Source organism: Harpia harpyja, chromosome 3 (genome assembly GCF_026419915.1).
Source record: "Harpia harpyja isolate bHarHar1 chromosome 3, bHarHar1 primary haplotype, whole genome shotgun sequence".
NCBI classification, from domain to species: domain Eukaryota; kingdom Metazoa; phylum Chordata; class Aves; order Accipitriformes; family Accipitridae; genus Harpia; species Harpia harpyja.
Window position 1 is genome coordinate 70,499,392 of NC_068942.1, and position 24,462 is coordinate 70,523,853.

At 36.7% G+C, this 24,462-nt stretch overlaps 1 long non-coding RNA gene across 3 annotated transcripts in view; it reads right to left on the reverse strand.

Annotated features, from left to right (window-relative positions):
• Positions 1-24,336, reverse strand: part of LOC128139970 (uncharacterized) — an 86,801-nt gene extending 62,465 nt beyond the window's left edge. For all 3 annotated transcript variants that reach the window (XR_008234567.1, XR_008234568.1, XR_008234566.1), the window contains exon 1: positions 23,913-24,336. This is a non-coding gene — a long non-coding RNA (uncharacterized LOC128139970). The remainder of the gene's footprint in view (positions 1-23,912) is intronic.
• Between the last annotated feature and the right edge of the window lie 126 nt (positions 24,337-24,462).

Below are 24,462 nucleotides of genomic sequence, written 5' to 3' on the forward strand. Positions count from 1 at the left end.
AGGAACTAAAATTAAAAGATGAGTTGCAATATCCTGTATAAACGCTACTTTCCCAAAGTCTATCTTTTATACTACAACAATGTTTTCTATATTTAAGGACATTTTAAGGACTAGAATTCTACATTAAAAGACTTAAAAGACAGATATTAATGATGCTCATTACAGAGTTTTGGAACTAACAAAGCCTTTGAGGCAAACAGTAAACCTGAATGGTCTAACAGTTCTTTTTAATCAATAAGTTAATGTCATTATCCTATGTAGAAATGCATTTTAACATACTCCAGAGCTCATTCCTTCCAATAAATCAGTGATAGGAATCCTACAAATGCCGAGCACTCTCTTCTCAAATTTAATGTTGTTGCACTATTGCTGATCTTAAAACATGCAACTGAACAACCTTCATACAAATGTACTTTTTAATCTATACCATGTAAAAAAATTATTGATGAGTCATATATTTGTCACTAGTTTTATAGCATTTAAATATAATCAGTTTCCAAACAAAAGGCTATTTTGACACTCAAACACAAAAAAATTTAGCCCAAAGCAATCACAAGAAAATAAAAATACTTAAATGTGGAACAAACCCCATAGTGTTACATAAGTCATAGGCACACATAAACAGAATACATAAGGTTATTAAGTTGTTAGATTTTAAAAGCAGGTATTCTTTAGTGTTTCCCTCATTCTTAATACCTCTCAATCTTCAGAATTCTTCTTGTGACATGAAATACATTTTTGTGTTTCACTGAAATCAGTAAGGAATTCAAGCAATGAAGAGGCAAATGGGGGGAAAAAAAAACCTTATGTATTTAGGTAATCTTCAAATTATATTAAACTGATTAAAACAAATTAACAAAAATTTTAAGCAGTCAAAGAAATATTATGGGAAGTTGAAATATCAACATTCACAGAAAGAAAAACAGATGTTGTAACTAATAGTGTAAAAAGCACCTGATTTTTCATTTGCTGACTGGTTGTACATACTCAAAATTCACAAAGATAACAAAACAAGGAATGAAAGGGTAAAGAAAGCACAGTAAGGACCAGGTCTTGGACTTCTTATTCAGGTGTTTTTCTCCTGCTGATAAAACTGAATGGAACAGACATTTTGTTAAACATCTCCTTTAATAACTCAGCTACTCTAAGACACTTTTGGGTCACATTTTGTGGTCCAGTCTGCTCTCACTACATTGCTTGAACAGCAAAAAAGACTGGATACTTCTCTCTAGATAGAATTCCCTGATCACAAAAATCACTGCCAGCTGGCTGGAGTCCAGTATAACCAATTCCTACAGCCTAAGTTAGTAAGTAGATGATCTTTAAGGTTCCTTCCAACGCAAACCATTCTATGATTCTATGATGATTCCATGAACTGGGAAGCAAGCACAGAACATGGGCAAAACAATTCCAGCTGGTGGACTGCCTCATGTGAATCATAACTAGGGTGAGGAGTTTGAGTGGTCCCCTTTTTGTAATGCTCCAAGGGCTGATGTAAAAGTGAATTTAGAATCTGAAAGCTCTAAGTACCTCCCTGCTGGTCCTTTGCCACAAAAAACAGTCCGTTATCATTATGTGTTGTGAATCATTGTTTAAATGGTTTTATCATACCAGTGTTTACAAATAAATTTGGTTATTTACAGTAGTAAAGCCCAAATGCCTAAAATCCTCCCCTTGGTCCCTACCCAGGCATCCCCTACTACAAAATATTGCTGATTCACGATTCCAATGCTTTTTTTGTGCAACTCTTACATGCATTAGTAAATAAAAATAAATGATGCTGTTCCTATAAGTAGCAGGAGCACTGTTCTACAAATCTCAATATTTTTTTTTTATTATTTGATAAATCTGTTAATGCTAATGAGAATTCTGCTTGTGCAAGGATGGCCACACCAGGGACTAGTCAGGAATATGGAAAAAGCAGAGTACTGTGACTAATATTGTTAATGCCTCTTTACACAAGATTACAGAGTCACATTCTCAAATCCTGAGGGGAATTTGGCTTAGTAGCTCACCCTCTTTGATACTTTTAAAGAACAGAATGTAAGGTGCTAAAAACGTTTATTTGGCAAGAAAATGGTCTGAGACGCTTCTGAGGGTAAAATTATTTTACAGTAGGTGGGTCCAGGCATAGGAAACAGTTTGGAAGGTAACGAAGAAACTGAAGAGCGTTGTGATTAACAAACAGAATGACATTATGGAGTCATGTTCTTCATTCCTCAAAATAAATGTGATCAGTAACAAACTCACTGCATGACACATTTCTCAAAGTATCTACTTAACTTATTTCTTTTGAGTAGCAACTTACTTAGAAAAGTGGTATTATAAACAACAGACATTTAATGAAAGAATGGTTAGACTGTAGAATCCTGTGAGGGGTTTTAAAATCCAGTAAAAAGGTATTAGTAGCAATCAGTTTGGTTTAGAACCTAACTAAGCAAACAAACACACACCATATAAGATTATTACTTAGTTAAATATTTTTGAAAGTACGTTTGACTAACGTTGCTAATTCCTCTATACACAAGTTTGTATTCTCAAACTGTAAAGAAGAATGTAGAATTTAATGATTGCTTTTTAAAGATATGTCAATGAAGAATAGGTATTCTGTCCTGAAGAGAACAGGAACTGACACAGTTACTAAGAAAATTTAAGAATTAATATTATTTTAGACTATTATAACACTACAACACTATTTGGTTTAGGCAAAATGCTTATTATTCTTAAAGCACTTAGTCCTGTCACACTGTTACCAGTAACTTTTGTAGCACTGTTTCCCAGGAGAGAGCTGCTTAAATACAGAAAAAGGCACTCCCTGGAAAAGCTGTGTGACTCCTCTGTCTGGTAGTACTTTTGTTACACAATATTTTGACCAAAACATTTATAAGTCTTTCTTAATTTAGGAATTTGTTTTTATTTCACATGTTTGATTTGTTAACTTATTAAAATATAAAAACAGGATCTCCCATCCCAAACCAATCTACTAATCACTTTAGTACCATATCGTTCAAGCTGTAGTCAGCAACTTCTATTTCAGAGAAAGTCAGTAAAGAAATATGCACCTAGAAATTGTGTAACTTACAACTTGAAGAAATGACTCCCCCCTCACCTCTAAAGGTTCTCAGTTTAAAACATAAGGCATGAAATTTAATAGCAAGTGGCTCCCAGAGCCAGATTATGAATGATTTTCTTTTTTCATGATGGTGAGTACTTATCCTCTTACATAGTCCCAATTCAGCGAATAGGACTACTAATTTTTTATTTAAGTAGCCATGTTCTGGCCTTCTGTTCTACTTGGTAACAAACTAGTAGTTTTGTCATTTCATACTACTGACAATATGCAATATTATTAAAAAAATGAGAAGTAGGGACATCATAGCTTCTTTTTCAGTATGACCAGTGAACTTCTCTTTTCCTCATATAAAATTTGAAATCTCTTCATCAGAATATACCAGTCTGTACCCTATGTCTGTGGTGAATCCAAGGAGGAGCTACCCCTTTCACAAGCCAAATTCTGATTTCTAGCATATCTAGGGACATTTCTTTAAAATATTGCAAACTGAAAAAATTATGTGATGCTTTTTCCTTGCAAATTACATGAAGGTGTACATTGACAACTGTTTAATTTTCAAAAATTATAGCAAATGAATTGATATGAAAAATATACCATCATATAAAATACTGTATTTAGTAATAGCATTTCTTCTCTCTAGCTTTTCTTAGTAAACACATTTTTTTCTGGCTTCATATTATGGGAAATCACAAGGCTCTTTTATTCTAGAATGATTAATTAGTTGACAAAGAGTCTAACTAACTCGGCAGAGGATTCTGCTCTCTAGTTCTACATTATAAAGAGTACTTTACAGCTACACTTCATTGTACTTTTTAAATTTTTAAGGCTGTTATGCATCCTATTCAATTCCAATAAATTCTCAGCACATGCGTGCATGATCTGTCTATTCAATTTATATTAAAAAGTAATTCTTAATATTTTCTAGCTCGGGCAATAATACACGTAAGAGCGAGTTGATGCTGAAAGTTTTGCATCAAATCTAACATGACAGTAACTGAAATCAATGAAGACAGATTTTCAGATTTGTTGTCACAGCTCTGCCACATACCATTGGTCTGCTTTCTCTAACTTGAGATGTCAGGGCCCTTTTTTAAGACCGATTGCTTCCAGATGTATGGGATAGCGTCAGTGGAGAGAAAGAGAAAGCATACTTCCCTCTGGCATAACTAAAATTCTAGTGAAAAAGCAGCCTCCGCAAATCAAAATCAATCTCTTCAATATATTTGTTTCTTCTGTCCTCTGTTACATACTGAATTTTTCTTTCTTATGTTTTTAGTCAACCACCAGAAAAACAGACATTTTGCCTGTGCAATTTCTTAGTGCAATAGGACTCTGTTTGCTGCCTTATTCAGGGCCAGACGATATCCTTATTCACACTGAAGAACACCTGCCCTAATGAATTGAATTCAGTGAAGCCATTTGTAAAGTGACATATTCACCATATGAAAGATCTAATATTTTAATCATTGTATACAGCATGCCATTATACTGTAGTAGGGGCTGGTTCATGCAGTTATTAATGGAAATCGAGTATGACTGTGCTAGACTGCAAGTTCACATTCTCCAGATCATTAGTATGCAACTATTATCTGCACATGACATTATAGCTCTCCAGTGATCTGTGAGAAATACATTTGATTGTTTTATTTCCTGTATTTCTTTACAGATTTCTATTAGAAGAGAACACTCTGCAATTATTGTACTCTTTTTGTGCATACCAGCAGGCAGCCCAAATTTTAAATGAGTACATAAAATGAACCATGCTGTAGGTCAGCAGAGAAGGACATTATCCAAGGAGCTTTGGCTATTCTTCCTGTGTTATTTGTCTTGCTAATTCAGCTCTGCAGAGCTAGCAGTCAAGCCCCATTTAATAATATGATAATAGATAAGAAAGTCTGTGTTTATTACAGAGCTCTTCTAACGTCTATGCTACACTTCAGTGGAACACTGAGAAAAATACTGTACTGGAATCCTAAACAATAAACCATTAGACTCTGATGCTTCATAGCCAAATACAATGTTTTCAAATGTTTCAGAATAGTTCTTAAATTCCTATATTTGTATTTAAGGCAACATTCTTGCAATTATGAACATGTGAAACTGCAAATTATAATTAAAATTTGTTTTATTGTACTGCTTACTACATAAACACAGTATTTTTCCAAAGAAAATTTAAGAAGGTTCCCTTTTCAAGGCAAAATATGTACAAAGAAAACATAACATACTCCAAAAAAACACCAATAGAGTCATCAAGTGAGTATATGTTTTTCAGCAACATAGTATCAAATTAACTTGTTTTTAGTCAACAGGAACACTAAAACACATAATAATGCATATAACAGTAAACTCCATCTTCTTATGCCCTTAAGTTACTAGTTCTAGATACACAGGATCTAGAAACACAGAATTCAAGAGAATCAGGCAAGTGGAAGTAAAAACAAGTCAGATTCACCTGGTGGTACTGACCTATTGAAGAGAACGTGGAGCTAAGATCAAAGTTTTTTCACTCTTTCTACATCTCAGTCCTATTTTAACATAGCTTAAGAGTTAAAGAGCATTATTTTGATCACCTATGATGTAGGGCCTGTCTTCACACAAACAGATTGCAGCCTGTCACTAACATAAGAGTTTCCTTTCACAGATCCTCACAAGCATTTCCCCCAGGACATCTGGGTATTACTTTTCCCTGACATTATTTTTCATTTCTTTATTTATCTGCAGAACACACATAGCAGAGGCAGAAATTCTGAGACTTCTCCGTATTTCCCATTGACAATGCTCAACTTACAGAGAGGAACTAGAGGAAAAAGGAAAATTCAATCTTCATTGGCCATTCAAACATCAGTAAGAAACACTGCCAACAAAATTACCGGCTGGTGTTTTCCACAGTTAGCCAACCTGCGATGTAAACTTCTAGCAATATTTTTGGGGCACTGGACACATATGGTTAATTCATGAAACTCAGTGCTATGATCTGCCATTATATAATATTTTGTCACTATCAATGTGAACTGGAATTAAACTAATGAATCAGAAGCAAAAGGATCCATACATCACCACAAGCCCCTGAATAACACCTTCTGGGTGTAATAACAGCTGAAGTCTTCACATGACATTTTTAAAATAACACGGTTCATTGCATAGTTACATCTGGTCCTTAGTGGGCCACTACTTATGCTACTAATAGTTTTTATTGACACTTTAAAAATAGTTGTTGTCTCATTCAAGACAATTATTTCTTGACTAATTATTGTTCTGTGGCTACAGTTATGTTGTTGCAAATTTTATGCTTTTACATTGCAGTTTACCACTGCAGTTTATACCATTGTAGCAAATACTGCTTGAGGGGATTGTTGAACAAAGACGACACGACAATGACTTCTCTCTGTGCACATGAACTGTCCAGATCAAGCTCCTTTGGTCCAAGCACTGACCTCAGAGAAAAAAAAAATTAATGCAAATATTTTGCAATATAAATTGATTGCTAGTAAAAAGAATACTGCATTTTTATGTTTTTACATTTGCTTTTGGTTTTTAAGGACAATTCACATGAAAATTAAGAAAATATTTTCCTTCAATTCTTTGTAGAGATATCAGAAAAACAACTTGGCACAATAGGAACAAATACACTTGTGAATTAAAGTAAGTTTATAAAGTACAAGTAACTTTTACGAATTCTATATGTATCAATAGCAGTATAACCTCTTTAGTATCCACTGGTTATATTTTATGGTGCATTAAGTGGTAACTTTTAAAAGGTACCATCCCATCTCCTAAAACATGTTTGCTAATTGTCCGGGTACAGACAAGGGAAATGAAAGCATTGTTAAGCTAGCTATGCCATCCTCTAACTGGACCTGATACACAAGTGAGCTGCCTGTATGCCAAATGGTCTTCGAAAGTAGAATCAGAACAATAAAAACATCAACACATTCATTCTCATCTGTTCTGCTCGTCACTTGCAGAAATCACTCCATACGAAAAGCTAGAGATGTGTCTTTAACTGGGTCTTCTCTGTTTCCTGCTTCCACTTTGCCTTGCATTTATGAGGCATGCGTGAATGGGAAGCATCATAACCTCTTTATTCCCAAAATACATTATGAAATGTTAAGATAAAATTTCTCCAAAATGTGTCAGAATATTAAAAAAAAACCACAAACACACACACACAAAAACCACCAAAGAAGATGACTCTTACAGGATTTTTTGCATAGATAAATAAATTTCCAAACTTCCAGAGCAGGAATATTTTTAGAGGATGAGTGAGAAATCATTTAATTTTTTGTAACATTTATCTTCACAGTAAGCAAATACCCCTTCAGACTAGACTGGCCCTTTTAGTGGGTAAGTTTGAAAAACTGATGCATTGAAATCTCGGAGTTTATTCTCTTACACAAAATGTTGCCTTTCCTTATTTTCCCTTAAGCTATACACTGGATTTTTGAAATTTCAAACTGAAAAAAGAAATTAAGGATATTTGATGTGCTTGTGGATACCAGTGTCTAGAGACACTCTCACCATGAGAGTTAGATTTTAATGCCAGAGTTCAAGAGTAGACTAAAAAGCAACTAGTGATCCTACCATGTTAAACGACATACCTATGAAAAAGCTACCATAGCAGAATACAACTACAGAAGTTTGATAGTCTGGAAGATCACAAGAAATCATATATATACTCTGTTTTATAGTCATGTAAAAATATACGTAGTGTAGCTGATGCTGGTAGTTGAAGTATTATCATCACGTATACAGCATTTGGTTAATTATTCCTTGTTATGTTATGTAAAACAAAACTCTGAATTTATAAATAATAATGTGGCCAACATACCTTCTTTTCAAGACACATAAACCAATTCACATTGTAGATTGAGACTTGTGTTAACACATACTGCCACTAGAGGATAGTGTTGTCATATTACTATGCACCCACATTAAGTACATTAAGTAGATGAAATTACTGTAAAGTTCAAGTTGCTTATTTTCTAAAGCCAGCAAAAAAAAAGAACATTTATATTTAAGTTAAGGATTTTTTTTCTTAACAAACCCTGAAGACTTTTTTTGTAAAAATTAGAGAGAAAAATCACATGGTATAATTGCTTATTAGTTTGTATTTAGTAACTATTAGTTTGTATTTAATATGCTATTTGTTTTCAAGTAAGTGAAATTAATTTACCTCAGGCTGAGTGTGCTACCTGGGAATCTCTTGGGAGGAGACAAGAGCTCTTGTGCAGTGGTCTGACATACAGCAGATAACTGAATTTTATTGTAGTGGTGCTGGAAATACATGATCTATTTCTGAGATGTCTGTGAAATGTGATGCAGATCATGGCAATCTAAGCTGGTCTAACTACTTCCTGCCACATCTCTACTCTCTTGTCCTGCGATCTCCCTTGCTCTGTACTGATCCTTTCACAGCACATGCTTTAGCAAGTTTTCTCCCATTTTAGCTCTCTAAACTAACTCACTATGATCAAGCAGGTAGTGCTCAGCACAGTCGAAGTGCAGGAATACACCGCCCCAGCGATGTGTGGCACCAAAGCTGCTTCAAATTAAACTGCTTTGTAATCAGAGTCTAGAAAAAGTGCTTCTCTGCTTAAAAAATCATACACTTCTGCTGTAGCTAATACAGTAATCAGATGGAAATAATTAATTTTTTATTGAGTTTAAAAATTAATGACATAAATACTGACTCCAAAAGCAGGTATAGCTCCTTCTGACAGGTGTCATATACAATAAAAAAGGGCTCTTGAAGAAGCCTACCTCCACAGAAGGTTCAACATACATCTGGATGAAATGCCTGTGGGATTCTGTGCTATTCAAAGTGTCTTTGTTTTGATTATTTTAGAATGTTCCCAGTTCATCGTAGTATTAAAGTAATTTCCTTTGCTTCATGAAAAGGGAGGCTATTGGTGAGAGTTACAGGTATCAGACTTGAAAACTGACTGACAGTCTACTGAGGACTAGGAACCACATCAGGCCAAGCTCAGGTATACTTACTTATGGCAATAACAGGGAATAAGAAACTTACTCCTGTAATACATTGCTTACACCTTCACTTGGGCAAAGCAGAGACAAATCAGCTGCAGACTTCAATTAAGACATGCGGACAGAACTTAGAAAAAAAACTTGCACAAGTTTGAGGAGTACGCTGTATCAAATAAAAAGCCATAGTAAATTGCTGTCATCAGGAATAAGAAAGGAAAGGAGGAGAAACTGTCCCAATCCTCCTCCGCAGGTCTACCTGATGCAGTACAGCTCTAAGTTTCTCCATGTTCAGAATAAGAATTCTAATTTCTAGAAAAAAATCGAAATTTAAATTTAGTCTGGTGATGATGTGGACATTCTTCTTCAACAGAAGGCCAGAATATATTTTACACACTCGTTTTCAGCTACTGAAATCTACAGTGGAACACAGTCAACTCATTTAGACTTATGCTTGACACACTGAACATTATACCGTTCAGAATTAGAGAGCATTTTTCCTTTATGTCTATTATGTGTTCACAATACATGTTAATATTACTAACATGACAATACTTAAATGAATGTGTGTATTTACTCAGTTATTTTGTATTGCTTTAATTTTAAAAGTCAATAGGTTTAGTAATTGTTAGTATTTATAGAAGAGCTCCACCCAGAGAAGAAAACTAACAGTAAAAGTGGCTTAGAAAATGAGGCCTACGAGAGAGGTAAAGAATCTGAAAGAGTGCAGGACTTGATAATTCTCTTGATACATGAAAGGTAGTTATAAAAAGATGATAATCTACTGTTCAATGTATCCACTAGAAGGAGGACTAGAAGCAGCACAGGAAACATTAAGTAAATCTTACGTTAAGAAGAATTAGAACATACATTATGATAATTCTGCAGTGGATGGGAAGCGAAGGAACAGACCTGCTAAGAAGGCAGTAAAACCTTCTTTACCAAAGGTTTTTCAGTAAATTTAAATGTGTTTGTCATAGATTATTTAGGAAAGAAAACCTGACAAGAGCAATAGGCTATCCTGGATTATTTCTTCATGCATATTCCACCCTTCCCCCATATTTATAATTCTTTTATGATCCTAAACTGTTGTGAGACAAAAATCTCTACTCACTTACAATCTTACTAAAAACAATCCAAACTGGAAAAATAGTATTGCATCAGACTGGTCCACTTGTGTCATTAGTAATAGTAATCTGAACTAGGTATATACAAGGTATATACAAAAGCTATTAAAAAGTAAGAAAAAAACTGTCACCTTCCTTGGATTTTTTTTTTTAGTTATAAACAGATACACTAAGCACACTTTTGCTATGCTCTTGTGCAAAAATCACCATGTAAATAATTCTCTCATTTCTTCTTAGCTGTCAGTTCATCAATAACATCAGGCAACACTGAATATTGGGAAGTCTCCTAACAATTTCTGAACATTTGTTCACAGTACTGAAAGGAGTCACTAGAAAAAGTAACTAGTAGTTACTAAAAAAAACCCAACCAAATTCTTCAGCTTTGCCACTCCACAACTGAAGCATTATATGAGTCTTCCAAATAGAGTGATTTAAATTCAGTTAGGATTATAACTTCATTAAATTTCATTAGGTCACCTTAATTTAAAATTGAGTGAATCTGAGTAATTTTGAATCCAGCAAGCTCCAATAACATTGTACAGGGATTTTTCCTTGTGAACTGCTTCTTTATGCCTTACGTCTGTAGAGATAAAATCACCTTACTGTGGTTATTTTTATAAACATATTTTACTCCTGTTTTAGTAGATTTTAGTAGATTTTTGTAGCAACATAAGTTAATAATCAAGCATTACAGTTTACTGTTTACAGATGATATTTAAGTAATAAAATTCCGCATGTGATCTCCACATTAAAGAAGTCCACAAAATCTATCAGATCTTCTATACTATGAAGTGCTTCGCTCAGGTAAGGTTTTTTTTCCTATGACTGCTGAAACTTGTTTTAAGTTGTAGTTCTGATTTTCTTACAAATTAATTTCATCTTCTCTGAAACCTTTATATGCAATTAAATAGCTGTTGTAATGTCAGAACATGTGTCCTGGATTGCTAAATTAGGTAATTGCTATTATTATTACATACTATTATTATATCTGCACTAACAAGATACTTGGCTGAAGTGTCTAGGCACATTCAGTTTTGTTTTTAAATGTACATTATTAAGCAACTGTGAATAGATAACAGCTATGTTACAGAAATGTCTAACAGCTTTCATAAAAAAAGTCCAAATACATTGTCAACAGAGATACTAAACTCTGATCTATGAAATATTTTTAACCAGAATTAAGACTTTTTTTTTGGCTTTTGTTTGGGTAAGGAGACCTGAAACTGAATTTCAGGTTCGAGAGCAAGACCACTCACACATTAACCAGGGGTATGAGTTGAATTTTTCTTAAAATTTAATCAGGAAGTTGCAGAGGTATTAAGAAAAGCAAGAACCCAAATTATTTTCTCCTATATTTCACCTTTCAATCTCTTGACTTTTGTGATACTGCTATGAAACATGTACTCCAATTGCTAATGACTATGGAGGACCTGAATTTTTAACGTCAGGGCTGCAACTCACTTTTCTAATTCAGACACTCTTTGCATAACCTAAAGAATAAAAACAAGAACATTTCATATCCCATCTTATTCCCCACCTCATCTTTAATACAAAGGCTATATCTGAGGTTGAGTTTGACTTCAGGACTTCCTTACACCACTAAGTCAGTCAGGGTTGTGAAAAATACCCTTCTGAATGGGCTATTTGTATTGGTAAAAGTGCTACAGTAGATGTAGAAATACAGATACAGGCAAAAATGAGACACAGTTTGTCTCACTTGAAAGAATTAATATGACTGCAAAAAACCCCCCTCCTAAACCTGTTTAAGATCCATCTGTACCTGTTTATCTATTCAAACTCTTTAAAGTTTCTTACAGAAGGACGAATACTAGAACAGAAAAGGCCTCGATGCTGGTCCTGGTCCTGAAGGTCAAAAAAAAAAAAAAAAAAAAAAGAGCAGTCAGACCAGCAGGGAGACCAGTCTGCAGCAAATCCTTAGAGATTCTGTAATTCATGCTGTCAGTTGCCTATCAGGCATTGGTTGCCATAGCTATAGCTCCTCGGTCCCTGTGTACTGCAGTAATACGATCTTAAAGCCACAAGGGCATGAAAACTGCAGAGACCTGTATCAGAGATAAACGCCCAAGCCTTTGGGTGTTTTGGCCAGTGATACTACCTGATATTAAAAAAAAATTAAAAAATAAAAAAAATCACATATTAAAAAGAACTTTTATTCTGCAAATGTCTTGGATCAAGGACTACACCTGCATGCCATTTTCTCCCAGGCACATAATTACTTTCCCAATGTATACAAACTGCCCATTCTAAGGCAAAAAAAAGATCAATACTTCAAAGAGCAAGACATTCAGAGACATTAAGAACTTAACAGCTAATACAGTCTTGTTTTGTCTGCAGGCTTTAATTCTGACAACTTTTCAGATCATATTGTTCAGCAATTTAAAAACAAAACAACTCCACCAAATGATAAGACTATAAATTATGGGTTTGAATAGCTTAACTTCTAATGCAATAATTTTATTGTGCCTGGTGGAACTGTTAATTAAAAATGGTAAAACACTGTCCAAACCAAACAAAATTTTCTGGATATTATTGGCCATTTTCCTGGCATTGACATTTCCACTGACTTTGATAGCTGCACCAATTTTTATTGGCATTCAGCTCCCTAAGTCCAAAACATTACCTTACTCATTTCATAGCATTAAGTGATTTATATTATCAAGTACTAGATTAGTGTAGTTGTGTAAGTTGTAACAAACCATGACAGAAATTACTCTTTTTTGCTCAGAATCTCTCTTTTGAAGAAGTATTTTGAGGCAGTGATAAAACATATTAATGTAGTATAGATTCTTATGCAAAAAATAAGCAATCTCATACTCATGGATCAATTTTAATGTCAGGTCATATGTTTTAATGCCTTCTATCCCCTAAAATGGAAAATACCAAGCAATTTGCCATGGCTACTAAGGAGATGTTAGAGCTCAGAAGCTAAATAATGCTGAGATAGCTCATGCTGGAAGAACTAACAGCAACATAAAAGCTAGAGCACAATCTGTGAATACATTATTAATGAAGTTTTCTTCTCCAATCAGCAGATGGACACCGAAAGGCTCAAGTGACTGGTAATGGGATACACAGCTTTTCATCTCAAAGTAACTGCTTCAGATCTGCCTTATGTTGATTATAACCGAAAGTTACTATTTGACAGGTATTCAATAGCCAGTATGTAATAACTGGTCTTAGTCTAGCTTTTCCTGTACAATCTGGTTAACAAAGCTGGCATGCTGTTTTCAAGCTCAGGTTGAGTAGGCCGGAAGACTTGATTATCCTTTTATGTCTAAAGGTTCGGCCCTTCAAAACAAGTCTGAAACCCAGGTGCAAGTGGGACAATGGACTTAGCACATATTACAGTTGTTCAGTGGTCAGTTTCCATTAGTGTCTATCAGGTATTTTTTTCAATGACTAAATTAACTTTTAAACAAAAAAACAGAGAAGAAAATCAACCTGGGACGAATGGAAAAAACTAAGGTAATGAGACAGACTATTGCTTTCACAAAGCTCGGCATGAAGGACGCAATGTGTTTTTCTTTTGTACGCTCAAGGCACAAGAATTTTCAGTAGTGATACAAACATACAGTTTGGATGCAAAATATCTGTATTGTCAAAAAAGCATTAATAAATTGATAAAAATCAAGTGATTGTAACTACCTTTTGCAGGAAGCCTAGAGAAGGCTGGCAGCTACTGTTCTCAGTAAAACTTACCATGTTCAGTGGTCTCCATGAGCTTTTAATTTATTATAGGGTTTTTTCGTGTTTACTGAACAGAACCACACATATTTTCATGGAACCCAACTGAAATTAGTAGGGAACCCAACTGAAATTAGTAGGGTTTCAAATCAGACCTAAAGGCTGCCTATATCACCTGGAATCTGACAGCAAAATTGGTCTTAATGCAGAAGCACTTTTCCTTTGAAAAGAAAAATACCATAAGGGTATATTTGGAGTAAGCCTAGAAATAGCCATCTGAGAAATAATTAATCAGTCATTTTCAAACGTAAGGTGAGTTTCATATGAAAGTGTTTTTAATGAGAATGTTTTTGAATATGTATCAGGCATGAAAGGGAATTATACGTGTAAAAGAGCTGCAGACATTTAGCTGTAGGTCATAGAGTTGTTGAGTCAGAATTGTTAGAAATACAACTGTATTACCTCCTTGACATCCATGGACATTATCTTGAAGTCTAATTTCTCTCAGCTCAGTACAGAACATGAAGACAGATGCTAAAGACAGCTTTCTGATAGGATTCAATCCTTTAGGTTAAAGATGGCTGAACATGTAACTTAAATCTGTATCCCTGTATACCTATAAAAACCCATTACAATCATACTCCAATAGAATCATTGAAACTTACTTTGTATTTAATATTATTTGTTATCACCGTTATTAGAATCACAGTCAAGATTGCCTCCCTCCTTATTCTAGACACTGTAAAGACAAATTGCAGTAAAGATAGACAAGAGAGATCAAAGATGTGAAAATGAAACAGAAACAGAGATTAACTTGCCAAAGCCACACTGCAAATCAATGGTCAAATTAAGAATAGAATCCAGATCTTCCAAACCCCAGTCCTTTGCTGAGCTCACAGAGTATTGCCCCTGACTTTTTCTAAGACATTTTTGTTAGCCATCAGTGTTTACCAGTAGCAATTAGTGTTAGACCATAAAAAGACCTTTTGAACACAAAGCAACTGAACTTACCACCTCTCAGAAATCCACTTCCTCTGTAGCATTTACAGAATAATCAAAAAGTTGGCTAAGAGGATCTTGAATATACCTGCTGTACCATACTTGTTCAAGGTTCACCCAAGCCTACAAGAGCCTGTCAGGCTAGCTGGATACAGTATACCAGCTTCTGCAGCCAACAGCATGCACAGGAACGCAATGGTGAACATCATAAATGATCAACTCTGTCTCTTCAGACCAAATGACACAGGACCTACATACAGCGGAGCAGTCTGGAAATGCACAGTCAAAGCTTGAACACACTCATCTGAGTGACTATCAAGCCTTTGCCTCTCATAAGTAATGTATACCTAGTAAATTTTCTTTCTAATTGTACAGCTTTTGATCATTTTCCTCTCATTCTGGCTTCAAGCCCACAACTTATTCATATAGCTGATTTAGCATTTAATTGAATAATACTATTTATGAAGCATACCATTAGGGAAGTACATAGCAAAACCAGACCTTTCTGTGAAAAGGACATTTCCTTACTAGCATTTCATATACAGTGCCATGATACTTCAGTCTTGAGTGAAAACCTCTGGTTGGTTCCGTAACACAAGTAAATAAATAAATAAATAAAAATCTTAAAAGGTTAGCTATTAGCTCATCTAGTTTCTAACATTTAGATAAACATTTAGACAAAATGCCTTAACATATTTAGCAGAACTAAAATTCAAATCCAATTTATTAAAGTCAGTTGCAAAAATACAATTAACTCGGGGTGAGGAGTAGGATTTCTACATAGATGTATGTAAAGAATCCTTTGTTTATATGTCTTACATATATCTTACATACCTTATTTCATTTATTTACACACTTTATTTACCTTATTACCATTATCCTCTTTACATATGTGAAATAAGCTTTAAATTTAAAGTGCCATGGGAATTATGGACAGGCAGTTACCAATCTGCTTCTTTTACATGCCAATAACAAGGATTTTACATTTCAATATATATTGAGAAGCAGTTAACTTCAGTTCAAATGTCTGCTAATTCTTTCTTTGAAACAAAAACAAAGGAGTCCATGAAGTAATCTGGGCATTTATTCTATAAATTAAAAAAACACAAGATAGGCAAACGGATGCCCATAAAACTATCTTGGCAGCCCCTGTGAAAGGGAGGGAAAAACAGCTCTTGCAATTGATTCTTGAATCAATGTTACATGTATATGGAACACTTCTCTAAGCAGTCAAGAAACATATGAAGAAAGTCTTCTGATAAAGCTGGAAAGGAACATGTAGGATAGCAATAAAAGCAAAAGCAGAGACATACAGCATGCTGGAGACACGAGCTGTTTTGTGGAAATTAAAATCTGTAAGAACAGCTGTGATTAATCAGCTATGCTCACATCAATAAATGCCATTTTCATGGACAGAAAAAAATTGTGGACAGCAAAAAAGAGCATAAAATTAAAAAAACCTTGAATCTCTTTGCAAAGGGAATGCATCAAGTATAAAGATTATGTGTCATGCTTCTGTGGAAGGCATGCAGGCAAAAAATCTGTGTCAAAGGCCTTGGGTTTTGACTTCTTAGTAATTGTCTTCCCATGTTATTGTCTGTCAGTACTTTTAATCACCTGCCTGGTGTTCAAAAGAAATCCTAAGATGCCTAAGAAAGGATGATATAAATGTAAATACAACTCATACCTATGCAGAATTTTTAAAATAAATACTGAACACAAGGTGCAGACAAAGTTAACTTTGGGGCAAAGTCTGTACAGGCATACCAGACAGTCAGTACACAGCATGATATAAATACAGACGGAAGAGAAATCTGTAGTTAAGTTTGCCTAACACTTCCTATTATAAGGTTCTAGTTTGAAATGCTTATAACCTTTGCCAATGTTTAATTGCTCAGTCTAAATTCTCTCAGACTATCTGATTTTTTTAAACCTTCAGTAAAAATGGAGCTGACACCTTCTAAAATGTGACTAAGCGAAAATATTCTGGTTTGATGAAGTTGCCAAATTCTTGTAACTCTTATGTTGAAAAACTGAATCTAGAATGATGAACTCATGAGTTTTGCCATCCGGTAGACTCTATAGCTGAATTACAGACCAAGGCTGCTAACAGAACACATAAGGAGATTTTGAGTGCACCTATACTATCAGACTGAATCATCACCTGTTTTGCTCCAAAGTCCTCTTCATTAGCATTCACTCTGTGTGCATGCTTGATTATTCCTGGAATAGCCTTTGAGGCAAAATAACAAGGCTTCCTCTCAGACAAAACCTAGAAGCCATTCAGTAGCTAGATAGCTCTAGGAAATGGTTTGAGTATGAAGTCTCCCTCCACTTGGCCCAATACTCCAACATCATCCTTGCAAGCCTTTTGCCTGTCATGCCCCTGTAACATGCCTCTCTGGTAACATGCTATAGTAGCAGAGAAGTGGTATGCTGCAAGCATTTCTCTTTTTATCCTGGACAAACAAAAAAGGGTATTCATTATTAAAGAACCTTTCAAAATTGTTCAGATGTCTCACATGCAAAGACAGACTTCAAGGTCCTGAGAGGAAGTCAGTGTGGCGGAGGACCTAGACTATCGCAGCTCTTGAAGAGAGGGGAACTTTGACTTCAGGAATTACCTTGACTACCAAAAGATATGTGGTAGGGCTGCTTGATGCTGGGGGATTTCAGTGTAGCCCCACACAGCAATACTTAAAAACAAACTTCATCGATCTTAAGGAACACGGTAAGAACTGGCAAGATCACAGGATGTGAACGTAGCAGAGGAGTAATATTTGTGCTGTGTACATAAAAAGGTTCTGGAAAGGCCTGCAGAAGACAAGATCCCTCCAAACACTGCACAGTGTAGATGCAGGCAGCCTGCCCTATGGGGAGCAAGCCAAAAGCTGTGCTGATGGGAGCTACTCCTTACATTCTGACCAGGAAGCACGGATTGCTCTTGAAGCAGATCAGAAATGCAGTATATGCATCATCTGAGAAGGTGGACACTTCCGAGCATTCTCGGAAGCAGACACTCACGTATCTACAAACTTATGGTACTTGCAGGGTTAAGTCCCGAGTATGCTTTCTGAGTATGTCTTTCAACTCTTCCCACACTGAGACAAAAATACATAGCTATATTAGCTATGACAAATCCTAAAAAAGGCAGAAAAAATTATGAAGTGTTGAAAGAAAAAATCTTGTATGGCATCAACAGGAGGTACAATTAATTGGATCTCTTCATTCATTCTATAAATACCAACTTAAATGTGATAAAAATGAAAATGTAGGAGTCTTGGCTGCAGTCACCTTTCTACGTTACTAGTCTCACTCATCTGATACAAAATTAATCCTCCCTTTGATATCATGTGGGAAGAGGGAATGGTAGTACATGAATAGGAACATCGCATTAATGCAGCAAAAACCTGGAATCAACAAAGACTGCTAAAAATTGCACCAAAACACACCATAATAATACTCAATTTGGATACAAAAAAGAGGTGAACTATCAAAAATAAACTTATCCCTTACACCCTCTGAATGCTAGGCAGATCTAATAAATTTTAAACAGATTACTGTATTTTAAAGTATCTCTCAACTCGTTGTAAATACAAAAAATAAAACCACAAAAAATAGTGGAAACATGAAAGAAGATATCCTAATTTCATCTATGTTACCAGCACAGTTGCACCTCTTTGAGTTTATTTTTCTGGAAAGATTCAACTACATGACATGCAGTGAAGCCTTGCTTTCATGATCTTTTTATTTGCTTCACTGAGGCAGAAGTACATCAAGTGATTTGTACAAAGTGTTTTAATGTTACTATTTTTGTAATTCCCATCTCTATGGAATTTGGGTACCAGCACACAAGTGCAGGCACTTTTCATAGGAATTGGCATTCTGGATAAGACAAATAGTTCATCTGGCTTAATAGCCTGTCTTTCACTTTGACCATCACCCAAATTCCCACATGTAGGTCATTTTAATACTTAATAACCACTGTGCAAACTGTGGCCACAAACAGATAAAATGTTTTAACTATCATTAGATATTATTAGATATTTTTGTCATATATTATTTGTCTAGAATATTACTGAATCTCAGTAATGATGCCTGTCATGGTTTAACCCCAGTAGGCAGCTAAGCACCACACAGGCAATTGCTCACTTACCCCCAGTGGGATGGGGGAGGGAATCAAATGGGTAAAAGTGTGAAATTTTATAGGTTGAGATAAAGACAGTTTAAGAATAATTAAAAAAAAAAAAAAAGACAACAACAAAGGAGGGGAAAAAAAGAAAAACAAGTGATGCAAAAAACCCCCAGACAATTGCTCACCACCAGCCAACCGATGGCCAGCCAGTCCCCAAGCAATGGCAGCCCTGGCCAACCTCCCTACCCCTCCATCCAGTTTTATTGCTGAGCATGTCATATGGTCTGGGATATCCCTTTGCTTAGTTGAGGTCAGCTGTCAAAGCTGTGCCCCCTCCCAACTCCTTGTGCACCCCCAGCCTGCTCGCTGGCAGGGCAGTGTGAGAAGCAGAAAAGGCCCTGAGGTTGTGTAAGCACTGCTCAGCAGTAACTAAAACATCCTTATGTTATTAACACTGTTTTCATCACAAATCCGAAACAGAGCTAGCCCCATACAAGCTACTATGAAGAAATGTAACTCTATCCAGTACTTTGTAACTCAAAACCAGTACAAGGCCTCAGTAGCATTCTGCCTGAGTTCTCCATGCTCATTATTTATGCTTTTCATGTTCATTTTAAAATTAAGTTGGCCCAAATAGAAATCCAGAATCAATGTGTTAATGAATATGGACAATAGCTGCTAACAGCGTCTGATACCAGGCCAGTTACCATCCATATGCAACATTTCCAGCTGGTCCAGGAGCTCCATTTAAGCTCTGGCCTGAGCACCCAAACCTGGCCTGCTTTGTCAGAGTTGTACCTGTATCCAGCCCTGCCTCCTTCCAGCATGACTTACTGACTGAGCTTCCTAGATGGACCTTAGGTATACATTGTAGGTAGTCTTGCCTCTGGCCCCAGTCTCCTGGATGAACCTTTGACCTATGTTATCAGTAGTCCTCTCTCTGGGCTTGTCTCCTGTAAGCTTGGACTTGCATTATAGGTAGTCTTGGCTCCATTCTTGTCCTTGGCCCTCTCTCCTGTTGCTCCTGAGTGGACTTGTTAGATGGACCCCTGACTTGCTACCTTGCCTTGTCTCAGACTGGTGACTATCGCCATCCTGACCCCACTGGGATGGTACTCTGGTCAGAGAGGCCTTTGCTGTAGCCACACTCTGATCCCAGCTCTTTCTCTCTCATGGAGCAGCCCCATTCTTGCTGCTCCCCGATAGAAGAGTCATAAGCAAGCTGACTTCTGGTTTTTCCAATAAGCCTCTGGGAGCTTAGTGAAAAGAGGGCTTAACATGAGCTTTCACTCCTCACCTGAAGAAAAGAGAGTTCTGAATTTTTAACAAAAGTGAAAAACCTCCTAGCAAGCATTTTCTATAATGCTATAATTACCTAAATAATTGAAAATGTTATTAATTACATTCAAAATGAAATCTTATCTTTTCTTCAAACTTAAGAGGCAAGAAAGAGAATGAAAATTTTTAAGAACAGACAAAACTCAAAGAAATCTGTATTTCAATGCAATACTTCCACATAGTTACTGAAAATTCTTAAAGCTGAGATTTAGATAGTATAAATAATCATACATGAGCATTTTTTTCATTTTTTACCAGTCCAACTTTTAAAAAAATATGGAGTAATATTACAGCTAGAAGTATCCAATACTGACAGTATTACAAATACATATGATTAATTATGTTTCTGAATGTGCACTGCTGGTTCTGTGTTAAGTGATGCCAATAATTGCCATTTGTAACTATGTGGTTACACACTGGGCTGAAATATCATGTTGGTCACATGCATGAAGTTCTAAAATTTGACCTGTCACTCATTACCTCAAAAAAGTCTGACTTTTATACAGCTTTGAATAAATTATTTTGTAACATTTACAACACAGCAGATCATGAGAGCAGGGCATCCAACACTAACGGATATTAAAAGAATTGAGGAGAATTAATGTCTAACTCTTTAGATTGAGAGCAGCCCAAGAATTATTTCATGTAGTTCAGGGTAGGCAGAATAAATCCATGCTAGTGGAGAAGGTTTCTGAAAGATGTTTAAGCTTCTTTGTGAAGTTGAATATACTGGCTTTGCACCTTTTGATGCTACGTTGCACAGAATCAGAGTCTATTGCAGGTGCTGAAGAAGTAGTTTATTCCCTCAGTTAGTTCCTTCAGATGTAATCTGGCAGTTTGACTACTCCTGACAGGAAAGTTACCTTAACTAGTAGTTTGGCCTGCACAAGCATGGAAAAATTGTTTAAATTTCAACCCATCTATTCCAGCCTCTTTACTGCCAGTGGTGCTTCGGTTTTCAGTTCTCTCTTTACGTCTGACACAGAGTGCCAGAAAACAGAAGAGATCTGCTTCAGTCAATAAAGAAGTGTTTTGAGAAACAGCCTGCCAATATTTGACAATTGTGTATAATGATGACAGTTCACTGGCTTCTCAGACCTTGTCCACAAGTGCAGTTGCATAGTTTCAGTTGAGCCAAATTAACAGCTTGCTAGCAAAAGGTCTCATTATCTCCTGTCTTCCCTGCTCAGTTAGTTTTCTGCCATTTAGCAAGCTGAACTGGCATACCACCCAATTAAACTAGAGAGAGTGCATGGAAAGCAGTAAAACCATACAACTGGGGATGGAAGATGTTATCCCTATCACAGTGACAGTGATCTGTTCAATAAACTCAGGCCAGAGCATGACTGCTTAACTGCTGAAAAGGGATTAAAACAAAACAGAAAAAGAATATCCAATACAGTTGTAATCGACTGTGTAAATATTCCCCTTTCATTGGCACATGGGACACTTGGCCTGGTTTCAAGCTATTAAATATTATCCAGGTGTTTTACACAAGACTTGAAATTATTTTGTGATTTAATTTTTGCAAGTTTAGACAATTTAATCAATACAGTAAAAAAATGCAAATTGGTAGCTATGCTACATGCATTAGCTTTTGCTATTTTAATTACAGAGATAGCCTAATCAGTCTGAATCTGTTCTGGTTTTTGAAAACATCTAGTTTGCATGAAACATGTTCAGAAGTTAATGCAAATACTAATATAGTCATATTCACACTCATATTACATCACCTTATTTACATATTTAATTCTACTCTGTAGCAGAATAATGATGGGCCACTGTAGTCAAAATAAGATTTCATCTTAGTGCCGCATGAAAATGTAAGTCACTTGTCTTATTCTCATATTTTATGAAGACACTAGAGCATACAGATGGAACTATTTTTCTTGTAAACCACCTCCACCCACTGATTATTTCATATAATACAGCAGGCCTTGAAAAACACAATTGCTTTCTGTTACTGGTGAATAAGACTCTTTCCCCAGCAAGTGAGGTGAGGGGGAGTCAAGTTTTCACAAGAGTTTCTACATCTGTGGTCACAAAGAAAACCTCCTAAATGTTAACTGAGTCAGTGCCATCTTTTGAACCTGCATTCAGTCTGACGTATTGATTCAAGGTTTCCCAACTAACAGCAAAATAAGAACAGACAATTTTCGCTGCTGCTATTCAGAAGTACTTGGGTAACAAAAATACTGACGGAGTTTTTCCATTATTTGGAAAAACTATGAGCACTAGCAAGCACAAAGGAGGCCAAGAGCCAATGAGAAACTCATTAAGCTGCTTAAAGTGATCTAAATCTAGGCTGTTGAGGTCACATCCCGCCCCCGCCACATATTTCCACCCCCTTCCTTTGGCCAATGCTAGTGTTTACAGAAGCAGGTGTTGGTGTGCCAGTTCAAGGCAAAAAAACCCCAAACAACATATCACTTTGGGGGGAGAGTTTTCAACCTGATCAATTCTATGAGCTGGTTTAAGGACCTGCACAGTACCAGCATCAGTGCAGAGGAGGGAGATAGGAACACAACAGCTGGGAATTAAGAGTAGTTTAAGCTTCTATGAAGCTGAAACCTAACAAAGAACTGGAAGCTCTCAAGTTTATCCTTGGCTGTACAAACCCTTTCATACACTGATCAAACTCCAAACTACAGACGGAGGTAGATTTCTTTCCCTTACTGTCTCTTAGTATGTTCAAAATCCATGTTGTTCTTTTGGTCAGCAGTCTCATTTATTAGTAGTAACTCTTTCATGACTGGCTCTTAACAGAAGCACAATAGTGATAACTGCACCTCATTTCTAAATCCTCAAACCAGAGAAGATTAGGGAAAGGATAAGAGGCAGACATGATTTGTATTCTAGCACTTAAGAAACAGGAAAGGAAGGGGACTGAAGTGAGAGGAAGCAGCTCTCCATAGTTAGTAGACTTTGCAGTGCCTGGAAAAGGCAAAGTTTCTTTGTCCTTTCACCACAGCAAAAGCAAAGTGTTCAAATATTATGGATGCAAGCTGATGGTAGATACCATCACATCAGACACAAGCGGTTATTAGAAATCCCAGTTCCTAAAAATGAAAGCACAGATGCTTGCTCATGCTGGCTTTGATACTCACAGGTTAAGTAAGGAAAGAGATCAATTTCATTTTTATGCAGGTATTTATTAGGCTGTAATTTTTCTACCGTTTTGTAGCACAGCACAATTAGAATTTAATAAGCACATCCAACCTCAATTTTAAATGCTTTATGTCTTGGCATTATTGTGAGTCTCAGTATTCCCTGGGTTTTTTCCTCAGCTAACAGTAATTTGGGCTTAATCTGGCCACGTGAGAAAGACAGTTTGTAAAGATGAAGTATATGCACCTTTCTTCTTTTGTCTAAGAAGATTGTTCTGATTTTTGCATTCTGGCTTTGAGAGATTAAAAAGCGATTTGTCTGAAAAAAAGTATCTCTGGTACAGGTGGGCATCATGAAAACAAACACATCTGCACCCAGGCTTTTAAAAACAAACAAGGGATAAAGAAACTGTTATAAAATCAGGCTGCGACTATGCAAAGCTCACCTTTTCCTTATCCATATACTGCAAGTATATACTGAAGTCCTCAAACTGATGATGGCCACACTGGATTTGTACGAGAGGGCCACAATGCTTCAGATATGCCCTATATCGTTTTACTTTTTTTCTTCCTTGAACATTTGCCGCTCTCCAGTGACAGGCTCCCGGACCCCGCACGGCGGTCCCCCCTCTCCCTGCATCCACAGGGGCGGAGCCCATACCCCTCACTCGAGAGCGGGCTCCGGTAGGCAGCTCGGGCTCGGGGGGGCCGCAGGGACCTCTCACTTCCTACGGGGTGCCGTCGCCTGAGGGAGATCCTGCCGGAGGCCCGGGGCGCTGAGGACACCTCAGCCCGCCCCGCTGCTTCCCCTCAGAGCGGCGGCGGGACTGGGGCGCGGAGGAGGAACGGCTCAGCCTGCGGGGCCCACCCCGAGGCGTGGCTGGAGCCACGGGGCCCGCCCCGCAGCCCGGGCGGAGCGGGGACAGTCCCACTCGTCCCAGTCCCAGTCCCGGGCCCGGCCGCCGCCGCCACCGCCGCTCGGGAGCGTGACAGGAG